This window comes from Thunnus maccoyii, chromosome 24, assembly GCF_910596095.1.
Source record: "Thunnus maccoyii chromosome 24, fThuMac1.1, whole genome shotgun sequence".
Taxonomy (NCBI): Eukaryota; Metazoa; Chordata; class Actinopteri; order Scombriformes; family Scombridae; genus Thunnus; species Thunnus maccoyii.
The window spans coordinates 12,253,673-12,266,243 of record NC_056556.1 but is presented as its reverse complement, the minus strand read 5'-3'; the positions used below and the strand labels follow the sequence as shown (position 1 = coordinate 12,266,243).

Sequence of the window (12,571 nt, the reverse complement as noted above, 5' to 3'; positions counted from 1 at the left end):
TCATAATTTCACATGCATGTAAATGATTACTGCGCAATGAAGAGAAATTAGGTGACGTCAGAGGCGTAATTTAGTGACGTGCACATATGAGGCTGTAGTCAGTCAGTCAACACTTTATGGCAAAACTGCTGGGAAAAAGCAGATGGATTCATAATGGTGTTTTCTTTCCTCTGAGCAATTGAGGCTGATGGTAATTAAAACAAGGAGTTTCCTGTTTTCTGTTGAAAGAATTCAGGTTGTAGTCATAATGTTTTTATTGTAATGTTTTTGTTTGTGGATCTTTAGTTGATTGTGCAAGTCGGGGCAGTCTCAAAGGACCAATCTGATGCCTTCCGATTTGGGAATAATCGGATGACAAGAAGTGACGCCACACAGGAGAACAAATGAGTAAGAGTAGAATACATCAGTAAAAGAGTAGAATATGGCAAATATAGTCATCTCTGCACGAAATGTGCCAGTGAACTGTCAAACAATACACCGAGAGCACAAACACGCTCACTAAAGCACATATCCACAAGACTGTGTGCCAGTGAGGCCTCATCCCAACAGAAACGGCACACTCTGTTTTCCTGCTGTTAATGTTTTTAAAGGAGCTCAGTGCCGCTAACTGTCAATGGCGCATTAAACAAGAACAGTTATCAGGGTTAAATCTGAAGTTGAAATGGAGTGGAAAAGTTTGTGTGCTCCCTGTGATCCAAGAGGGAAGAGTATAAAGCGACAGGGAGAGAAGGAAACAGGGACAGTCAAGTTTTCCTTTATTTTCCTCATGCTTCTAATTATTAAATAAAATTGAGTTTATAGGAAGGCAATGTGAGAGGTTGGTGTGAAGAGCATAACTCTGTTTTATTTAGCAGAACTGAAGCAAACTTGGCAGGACTTTGGCGCCATGGCAGTTGTTGAATACAAATGACTGTCTACAAGTACATACAGTACCAATTATCATAAGACAGAAATACATCACAGATAGTAATAATAATAAATTCATACTACATGTTATTCATAGGGTGCTTTTCCAGGTAGTCAGTGAGGGTTTTAAACAACATTAGAACATTAAATCATATGATTAAGATACATTAATGACAGTAAAAGTAAAATTACAGGCACAGAGTCATCGTAGTGTAGATGTGGATATAAAAACACTAAACATTTAAGGATAATTTCAGAATTTTTCAAGTCTATCTTAATACAATGTGGAAAAACTCTTATTGCTGCAATTATTCCTCCTGCTCAAACTGGCAGGCTCTTCATTGCGCAACTTCACTGCAAGACATTTTAAAGTTTAGCTGAAGCTAATGAAGCTTCTGGGTTAGCTAAATAATCAACTTTCAAAGTTACTGTCTTTAAAGAATGCAAATTTCCCCTTTGTGTTTCCATGGGCAGGGTTTTCTTGCTGAGCTGCAGCAGAGGGATACGTTCTGATGGTCGGTTGCCGGTATAAAACAATAAACTTACACCAGCTGTCAGGATGAATATATAAACTTGATGTGGCTAATGCAGACTATTGACGCCTCGTACTGTATTAGCTTTGGCTGAACTTTTGAATGCATTTTAGCACAGAACAAGGATTGTAGATTTTAACCGCTTTCTTTTACAGTGTAGTTGCTCCTATGACGATACTCCTTCACAGCCAGTATGAAGAGGAGGAATGATTATAGCAACCACATGGCATAGAATATAAATATTATTAGTATAGTTATGACAGACTTGTGAAAATCCAAACATGCCCATCAAAAGTAGTTTTAAAAAGGCGAGTTTCAAAGGATTTATTGTACCATAGTATTTTTTTTCTTTCTATATACTAAAATAAGGATGACATGGGTGACATGAGATGGGTGACAAATGAAAGAAAACATCAAATGTGAATCATATGCAAGGGACTTTTGGAGCGACATGTTAAACAGGGCTCTCCACCAACATCATCGCAACACAAACTGGTGTCAAAGTATACTGGTAGCCAATTTGTGATCATAAGTTTTACTTGATGTGAAAAGATGTTCACAGTGCTTCGCTGTTTTGCCCTTTTGTTGCTTCTAGTTATGCATGTTCATTCATATTGTTTGTTTACAGTGTTTATTTATAGTACTGTAGGTCAATTAACCTCTTGATAATCAACCGCAACAGTCTCTTTTATAGTCATGGATTTCTACGTTCCATCTGCAGGCATGCAGAAACGCCTGTGAAGCTCTGTAACATTTTCATTGTTGTTTTGCCCCTTGTCATACCCCCACTGCATTTATTTATAGTGGACTGCGCCTAATCTAGCATGAAGACTTAATCCAGATGTAGGATTATCTGGGGGAAATGTGTCGTAATTCTCACAATCTCCCCTTCCATCTCAAGGCAAACATTAGCTCCAGCCATACATTTTCTCTTAGATCAGGTTCTGTACACGTAAAGCTGCTAAAAACAGGGTTGGCCGTCTCGGGTCAGTGGTCAGGTAACATGGCAGCAATTTATGCTATAGTTTAAGGACAAATACCTCCAGTTTGAGTTACATTGAATGCTAGGTTTGGTACCATGCGTGCATACATGTGTGTGAATGAATGTAAGATGTGTGTTAGTTGTTAAAATGTCTTTACACCAGAAATTCAATATCTAATTGAAGACAATGCTGAATGTGATTCTGATTAAGTTGCATTAAGCAGAAGGCTTAAGAACTATTAAGACATAAGAGAGTGTTTGTCGCTGCTCCTAATCTGTGATATAACACAGACGTGCAACGTCATGTAGTCAGAAATGAAAAAAAGCAGAGAGCTGTTAAAGGACTACAAAGGTTGAAATTACCTGACATGTGACATGACAGAAATGGCCCCAGAATGACCTCTGGGAGATAGCTCTGTGTGGTGTGCATGCTAACACATAAGCATACACAGTGTATAATGTAATTGTAGCTGATTAGTGTTATTGTGAAATCAAGGAAATTAGCAGTTATAGCAGCTCTGAGGGGCCTGTCATACAGACAACAAAATTACAGGAAGCTTAATGCATGGCTGGGCATATTTGATATATTCCCAGCATCCTGGATGGATGGATAGTTATTATATAGGAGCCTACACAAACAGTACTTAATAACAAAGCAATGCTGTATAATTAACACAACTCTGAGCTGCAGTAAAACTTTTAGGTGCCTTGACAAAATTTTCTCCAGGTTGCTTTGCAGATCGTTTTTGTGAAATATAAAAAAAAAGGCCATGAGTCAAGGACCAGAATATATTTCAGCAGTCAACGCCCAATGTGGATCTCTTTGAGGCTTACAAACCTGCCATTAGGGAAGGTGCCAATTTTGATTGTGTTTTGTGGTGTAATACAGTTGAGTGTTTATTTGAGTCTCGATGGTTAATTAGTTTTAATAAAATGCCAAAATCTTAATTCTTTAAATCAGATGTGTTTAGGAAATTGTTAAAATAACAAAATTGAAAACAACTCAACCCAACAATGAAACTTAGGTTTTTCACTATCTGGATTTATGATGGAGCTTGCCAAAATCTAACATTTGTTTTTTATTTACAGTCCACACAAATAAACCAACACCAGACTGGGCTACTACTACCAGTCTAGAGGTAAATGTCTGAACTACTTTTACAATTACAGGTTACGCTGATTTTTACAGGATTTTCACTCTGCATTTCCATCATATTTATGTTGGCAGGTGCATTTTGGGCAAGGTGACCAATGGACCAGATGTGCAGAACAGAATACAACCACAAGAACAAACAGTGAAAGGTGATATGTTTGAGGGAAATTAGGGTAAATCAACTTTAATGTAAAGGAGCTGACCTCTTAGTTCAGCCTGTCTGCCTTAAGCCTTAAACGTTCTGCTAACTGTCAGCTAACTTACGTCATCTACATTATCTGAAATAGCTGGAATGCTTACGGTCGACATGATAGACTGGTAATTAGTAATTGGTGCTCTTAGGATAATAGTGAGCCAAGGCACGCACAAGAACACACACACTTAAGAGTAATTATTTAAAGATCTGCGATCCTTAATGCCAAAATAACCACATTACACATCTCACTACAGCCAACAATGGGGTAGACCCAGGAAATGCAACATAGGTTTGGCTGTCTGTAAAGATAGAGGGGCACAGTCACTGAGTGAAACACTCAAATTCATTATGACAGATTTCTCCCATTGACGTACATTTTATGTAATTTGTCCTGTTGGTGATAGAAATACTGAAATTTTTCATTGGCTTTATCCAGAAATATGTCAACGTGATGCGGTCTATGACAAAAAGAATAATCCAGCGTCATTGTCGATGTTGCGTTTGGCTTCACAGTGTTTATTCTGAATGGAAGTGCACTGTAAGAAACATTAACCTCAAGAACTTATGCAGTTTCGATTTGATTTTCCCTTTTTATTTTAAGTCTCTGCTGTTAGACTAGACAGTGACATGTTAAGATGAAGAATGTATTTTCTTTGTGAACAACTTAAAAAAAAACAAAACTTCAAACCCACATTGTATGAAGGCAAAATGAAAGCAGCATGTCTCATCCCAAACATGGCAACACTCTCAGACCCACGCAAAAATCTGAAACAGACAAAAGGCGGCATTGATCATTGCAATATGTATTTTTATAACTGACATTGTGTTCCACTTTATTTGATTGACCTTAGTGATTTATCAAATTATTGCCTTTGACATGAAGATGCTCCTTCAGCCCTACCAAATCAACAACATATTTTACTTGCTGGCTTCAGAAAATATTTTTTGTACAGTTTGTCTGTATTCATTTGTTTGATATTAAAATTAAGTGATATCAATTGAGTTTAGTTTGGCAGAGAATGCATCTAACTTCACCAGCAGCATCCAGAGAAATCTAGAGAATCCAGATTCTACCAGTTTCTTCCCTCTCTTTCCCATCCTCTTTGATTTGCTGAGGGGTATTTGTCAGCAGGTCGACAGGGTCATCTTCAGACGTGGTCAGGGTGGCAGAGAGGGTCGTGATGATGTCCATATAGACTTCCCAGCACTCGAGGAGGCAGTGTGGCGCCACGTTCAAAGTGCTCGCTTGTTGGTGTGGAATGTTTGGCGGGCGAGGTGAGTCCGTTTGAAGTGTGTGTGTGTGTGTGTGTGTGTGTGTGTGTGTGTGTGTGTGTGTGTGTGTGGGTGTGTGTTTCACCGTGCAAAAATAGCCTTTGCAGTCCAGATGGGCGTGTCCGTTTTGACACCACAGTGGCCTGGGTTATGTGTACACTGGCCAGACATACCAACCTTGCAGCCAGGTGTACCAGCCAGCTCACAGGAGGGATCATGGGAAACAGTTTAGATACAGATGGCACATCCAGGGCACAGCAACCTGCTGGAGACGCTTATCAGTCTCACTCACATCTGCTAACATCACACACAGAGCGAGTCAAACCATCCACACACTAAAAACTTCAGCATGGCTCATGTTATTCCAGGCTAGTACACATACCTTTTTTCCACATTCTTTTTTGAACCTATTTTCTTATATCACTTTTTTATGCTTACAAAAAAAATGATATAGTATTCTGCTTAACTTTGTTTACTTAATTTCATAAGCTCTTTGGGGTACATATGTGCACAAAAGGTGGTAGGTAGAGATCTTTATTATTATTATTATCATTATTATTATTATTATTATTATTACAAAGAAATTTAATTGTGTGCTCACAGCCATATAGTACACAAGAGAAAGAAAGAAAGTTTGTGCTCAGGTATTAAGGTTGCTCACAGGTACGGTATGAATCTAGCCAATCCCTGGGCAGAAGGGAGCAGTGAGGAGTTGATGGGAGAAGAGCAGCAGTGTTAGACAAACAGTGGCCTGGTATCCAGGTAACGCCGACAGGAAAGGGGGCGACAGGGACCGTGAGGCCCTGCTGTTACAAGATGATTTCAAGTACAACCCCTTGTTAAAGAAAGACAGTTACCATGGGTTCATGAACATGTGTGCTGATACAAACGCAAGGGCGAGCTCTGCTGTCACAAATCTCTCAATACCTAAAAACCCCGCAAGTCATATCTAGGTGCTTCATTGAAAATAAACACTCCAGGCCGTTGAACTGGCAGATTCAGATTTACCTTGGACAGCAGCTGTTTGAACGGTGCCAACTTTAGCACTTTGTCATGAGAATTGTCAACATGGCTCAAAAAGAATACAAGAAGCAGCATTCTCTATCTGCCTTTTTCTTGTGTATGTGTGTAAACGCTGGTGTGTGTGTGTGTGTGTGTGTGTGAACAGTCGACAGGTCCACTGGTCAATGCGCAGCAGTTTCTGGGAAGGGGTGGAACTGGAGTGTAGGCTCTGTATATTTATCATTTATAGTTACACAGGTAAGGCTGTGGAAGCACATACACATGGATGCACGTTTACTGTACATCTCAGTGTAATTGTGTGTCTTTGAATGCATACTTAAAAGCGAGCTTCAATGTGTGCTTAAATCTTATTTAATTGCTAATGTAGCTGCTGTTTATTAGACATGGCAAACAATTAGAAGAGGAAGGCACTGATCGTTATACACCTGAAGAGGTTATGTAACGCTGACAAGTAATGGGTGGTGGCACAAGTTCAACCACATTTTTGATGTTATGTTTATTAATGTACACATTAAACCTCTTAAATCTGTCACATACAGCAGCAGCATTAAATGAAATACACAAAACCAACACGAATATTTCCAATTTGTCTATGTAGCCACAGATTTCCTGGCATTCCGTGGTCTATGGCAACAGATTGTTGTTCTGAAACTATTAAATACACATAAAAGAAATACTGTTGTGTTGAGTGAGAGAGTCTTTATTTGTAATATGAACATGGACAGTGTAGTTTATTCTGGAACAACTCTATGACACAGTTCTTGAAAATGTTTTGCTAGTTTGACAAGTTATAAATGCTAAACTACACTGCTGTGTTCATCATAATGAAGGAATCTGTGACCCAATTACAACAGTATGGCTCATTTCTGTTTTTTAATCCTCTTTGGAAGACAATGGCTTTGGTAGGTTAAATTCATGGTTGTCACTGGTCTTTTTATGAGATTGGTGGATAATAAGATGAAATAAAATCATTTAAGTTGTAAGAGAAAAAAGACTGAGTTGAAAAGAGCACTTTAATGGATCTGATGAAGTCTTCAAGGGCAAAACACACTTTTTGATGCAGAGTTTCAACAAGACTAAGATGCTATCTCCATGTTAGCAGCTCTGTGAGGCTGCACAGTGATGCTTTGAGCTAAATGCTAACATGCTCACAATTGAGATTTAGAATATGTATTCAGTGTGAGGCTTTCAAAACTGTATGTTGGCAGTCTAATCCCTATTCAGAACATGTGTATGGGTCAGCTTTAAATGGGAACACTAAGTCAGAGGCAGAGCTTTAGCTTATCTTGTGTAAAAGTATAGAAGCGCATCACTTGCTCTGCTGAACTTTCAGATAGAGTCAATCCAGGATTTAATATTTGACCTCAGATAGTGGAGGTCTCCATGCTTTTAATCCCTATGCCCAATTATGCTTGTTCATGCGCTATTGTGCGTGCATTTACAAACATAAACAAAGGGATGGATACACACAAAAACATGTGCAGGCTCAGCCCAGTGATGGGAGAAAGAACTATAGGATGCTTATCATTGTCTGCTAAGTAACTCTGACATTTCACAGAGCTTCACCTGGTGCAGTGACATCACAGCCGTGCTCTGTGTCTGTCTGTGTATACAACTCATCTGAGGTCAAAAGGTCAAACAGGACTTCCCAGCTATACTGCTAAGTACCATGTGGCCCAGTCGCCAAAAAAACAGGTTCCAGTTTGCTTAGGTCAAGGGTCAGAGGTCAAACATCTTGATTACATCATCTTTGACAGACCCTATTCCACCCTCCAACACACACACGCATACAAACATTTAGCTGTCTCCATGGTGACAATGTCCGTGCACACAGCGTATGATCGCACATACTTTCCAAGTACCTTGTTAAAGAAGCAGTGCTACCCCATACTGTCAATGCTACCACCGTGCACTCTGAAAACAATGAGGATGGAAGGGGCCCGTCTCCATGTGAGCCCTCGCCATGGCAACACCGACATTTGTCCGCTAAGCATACCAAAACATTCTGCCAAGATTCCTGACACATTCCTGCTGCCAATCAGGACGAAAGATGAAGAAATGACAGAAAGAGATCTCTACTTGTCCATGTTCTTAACTAGGATAATTTACCATTTATCCTAAAATATTTATTTATATTTACAGCAAAGGAAGTTGGGGTGAGGATTAGATAAACTGCAAATGAAAATCATGCACACAATAAAATAAAACAGAAAAGCATATAATTGATGATGATGGCTTAATCTCTATGAACAGATATCTGCATATGAATCTGTAGGCAATGGGACAAGATTTATACCGGTACTGTAAGCATTCTGGTTTCTGTTTGTAGTCTGTTTGTACAGTCTGAGTAGTATTGACCGATCATGTTTGAGTGGGCTTTGGTTGCATGCCGGTAAACAGTCCTTGTGGAAAGCAAAAGAGGCAGAATGCATTGGCCAAAATGCAATCTCAGAACCCATCAGCTACTGTCTGACGATGGCTTTTCATTAGCTTTATCTGCATTCGTATGCATATATCTGTTATATCTGCTGAAATGTCGTCTGGACCGTCTCAAATTGCTAATCAGACTGTAAACAACGGCAGACGAAGTCTTGGCCTGGATATCCATTATCCAGATATGCGCTGGCTACACCAGAAGCTCTGAAATATTAGCGGTTGCCCCCAGAGGCTAAATCATCATCAGACAGATAGCTGATGGGTTGCATGATTGGTGATAGCTAAAAACGCTGTCTTTAATAATAATGTTGAACCCAAAGACCTGTCTTCAAATGCTCAGAATGTTTCTACTGCATTAATTCGTCTTTTCATCCTTTCATGCTTACAACTGAAGTCTTAAAACTGCTTTTTCAAAACATTTGTCCAACTGCATGTCCTAACCCTGGATCTAAAACCACTCCAGCTACTGTATGTCCCTAACCCTAACAATAACATCACTCAACTATGTATCTGTGCCTCCAAAGCCTGAATCCAAAAACCATAATCCTAAATCTTTCTCTTAATCCTCATCTCCTGAGCCTGAGCACCTTTCTACCTTCAAGTCTAAAACCCGAAACCCCTCCCTTCCTACCTCAAGGTCATTTTTCCACCTGTGATTAAAGCAAGTCCTGTCAGAGTAGAGTTGAAAGGTTACGGTGTCACGGCGCCGGGGTCAGGTGCTGCTGGGAAATGGGATGGGCAAACTACTGTCGGACATCTTGGCGTCGCTACTACTCTTCGCACATTCCTCATGTGCCACTTCCTGTCCATCATGATAGACGCTGGGAATGCAGAGCGGGGAGGTGCTGCTGTTGCTCATGGCAACAAGGGTAAGCGAATGTCAAAACACTGAAGCATTGGATGCCACATTTTGCCTGAGGACTTTCAAGTGCCACTTTGTGTGAAATTGACACAAGTGTACATTGTTTGAGTCTGTCAGTGTTTGCTTTTATAAAATTGAATTCTCGGGGATCCAGAGTCAGTTTCTAAGATACTGTTTCCAGGTTTTTAGCTTTAACTCTACTGTGGCTCATCACCTTTCTCCAATCATGTTGCACTTTTGTATCGCAGTAGTCTGAGGAACGTTTGTACCAAAATGAAGCCTTGCCGTATCTCCGGCTGGCATGGAAGTTGCTTTATAGTCACATGTTCCATACCTTCCAACCAAATATGACCACAACCTATCCCTAAGGATGCACTGATGTCACTTTTTCTCTCCTGATATCGAAATCCAATACCTGAACTCAAATTTTCCGCTGATACCAAGTCCTGACCCAGTACCAGTTAACTGCTTACTTTTATGTAGTGGAAACACTGAATATAGGAGAGGCGTTCACATAGAGTCTGTATATAATGTGGATTGGTAATGTCTGACTATTCAATCTGCTTAATTAGGTCAGTGGGTGTGGGTGTATTGATACCTAAATCTAGTGATAATGTAGTAATATTAAGATTTCTTTTTAGTATTGATGTTATGATTAGTATTTGTATTGGTAGTTCGAAACTAAATTTTGTGGTGTCGTCCCCCCTACCCTTCACCTCCCGAGCCACCACCTGCATTAGCGTTTTATGTTAATTGTGAACTTTATCTCAATATGTGTACAAAGTTTCTCTATCTTTTAGCTCTTCTCTGCATTTATGGGGGCTTGTGAGGGACATTCAGCGTCAAATTCACTCATCTTTATTCTGGAGCATGTGTATTTTTCATTCAGTGCAATAAATAGTAAAAAAAGCTTGAGTGCTCTGACTGAAATTATAACTGGTAGGAAACATCCTGTCATTTCACACCCCTTTGTTGCCAAAATTAGAGCAAAAAAATGGCAAGAAACGTGGTAGGAAACTCATCTTCGGATAGGAGTATGTAAGTGCCTAGAAATTAAACACATTTCCATAAGAGCTGGAGTGCATTTGTTTAGAGATTATGTCATATTTCATTGTTCTGACATAAAGCCCAATGTGTCTGCACCTTACTTAAGAACTTTTGAGCTTAAACGTCTCCAAATCTCCTTCAGGTTGATGGATATCTGGCTATGTGAGATTATTATTTTGCCAGCAAATATATGCAACCGCACCAACTCCATTTGCTATTCCCTGGTTGCTGCTCATTAAGCAAACAGTGGGGGCTGTCAGGAAAATTTAGCAAGGTCCTAACAAAGTCAAGGTAAGGCCCTTGATTCCCCCTGGAGCCATCCATGCTATAAATGTGTGCACTTATGCTGCTGCAATTGAGACTGGCGTCCACTAATGCCATATGTTTTTTTTTTTCACATGGAATTCTCCTGTTGATGAGGGACTGGAAGAGCTCAGAGAGGCTGAGGAAGACAAGGAGGAAGAGAGCTTCTTTGAGCGGCAGGAGACGAGTCAGGAGGAGATGAAAGGAGGAGCGAGGAAGAAAGAGAGGCTACACGTTCATCAGTCTCAGCCTCCGTGATCACAGGGCCCCCGCGGCAAAACCACCGAACAATGGCCCCTGTGTGTGCACGTATGTGTGTGTGTGTGTGTGTCATCTCAGATAAGGACCGAGGCGGCCTTCTCTTCGTCTCCTCTCTGTTTCTCCTCGTCCCCTCTCTTCTCATACGCTCCTGTTGCTGGTCCCTCTTTCCTCCTCCTCTGTTCTCTTTGTCTCTCGTGCTCATAGGCCTCTCCCGAGATGAAAGAGAGAAGAGATAAGGGCAGGTAAGAGAGTGCAGGAAGGGGAAAAACAGCAGAGAGGAAAGTGATAAGAGGGGAAACAATGAGGGCTTTGAAAACATGTGAGCTACTGTGTGTGTGTGTGTGTACGTATATATTTGGGCATTACCTATATGCCCTGCGGAGATGTGTATAATCTTATATTTTGTAAGATACATCAGGTTAAAGCTGGATTGATGAGTTGATAGGTGGAGAGGAGAAGATATAAAAAATGACTTCCTGTTGACTTCTCATTTTACCCCTATTAGCCTCTTTTCCTTCTTTTTATTAGTGCTCACTCTTCCCCGTCAGGCAGCATTTCTCTTTGAGCCAGTCATTACCTTGCACAAGAGGAATCCCGCTAACACACACACAGACACACACACTAACTCACCTGTTTCTCCCATTTGGGGCTCTGCAGCCTTTTAGCTGCCCGGCCTTCCTCTCCTGTCCCTGCTGGGTGTGGTTTTCCAATCTGTCCTGCTTTAGTCATTACAGCTTCACCCACCCAAACCAGTCCATCTTAGTCCAAACATCCACCTGCCATCAATGTGTATGTGTGTGTGTATCAGGATATGTATGTACTTTGTCTTTGCATGTGCGAAAATATGCTCGACTTTCCCAGAAGGGTCATTAAAGTTTTATCTCGTTCGAATATGAGTGAGAAGGAACGCAAGTGGGTGTTTGCATGTATGTGTATAAGAGAGAGAACGCACGGGATTCTTGGAGCTGCAGCCACTTGCCAAAAGTTTGAAAAAAAAAATAAAGATAGAAAGAATTTTGGAAGTTGGAATCGAACAAAACAGAAGCGGAGAAGAGGAGGAGGCTCGTGACAGTATTATTTCCTTCAACAATGCCTCAATCCACGTGATGATGTGTACATCCAAAAGATGCTTGTACAAGAAGACAATGGCATCTCTATTATATGACTCTGTGTGTGTGTGTGTGTGTGTGTGTGTGTGTGTGTGTATGTGTGTGTGTGTGCATTGCAGGTGGGATACAAACTGCTAGACATTCCTGAGGATATGGAGGCAGAGAAGCCTCAGGGTTAAAGCTGAAATGAGGAGAGTGTGCAGATATTGCAAATATGAAATAAAGATACATGAATACTGATGTGAAGATACAGGGAACATTATGGCTTATGATCATTTATCAGTTAAAAAAAAACTGCAAATCCCTAACCTTAAGCATTACTTAGATCTGTAAACATCTCTTCCTGGCTTTTTTCTTGTGCTACACTTTGACAAGAGACAGAGAAACACACTAAGAGTTAAGGCTGAAAGCAAAGTAAAGCAAGGCCTCTGGACAAAATTTCAGCATTGGCTGCCCTACTTTCAGGAAGCGAGCTCCTTTTTGCCTCC

General features: G+C 40.5%; 1 long non-coding RNA gene across 2 annotated transcripts; it reads left to right on the top strand.

Annotated features, from left to right (window-relative positions):
* Window positions 1-3,507: 3,507 nt before the first annotated feature.
* Window positions 3,508-11,771, top strand: LOC121892222. Of its 2 annotated transcripts, none has more exons than XR_006094349.1 (4): window positions 3,508-3,560; window positions 3,650-3,723; window positions 4,903-5,045; window positions 10,841-11,771. It is a non-coding gene; the product is annotated as an uncharacterized LOC121892222 (long non-coding RNA). The 2 variants fall into 2 exon arrangements; XR_006094348.1 differs by having other exon boundaries at window positions 10,831-11,771.
* The last annotated feature ends 800 nt before the right edge of the window (window positions 11,772-12,571 follow it).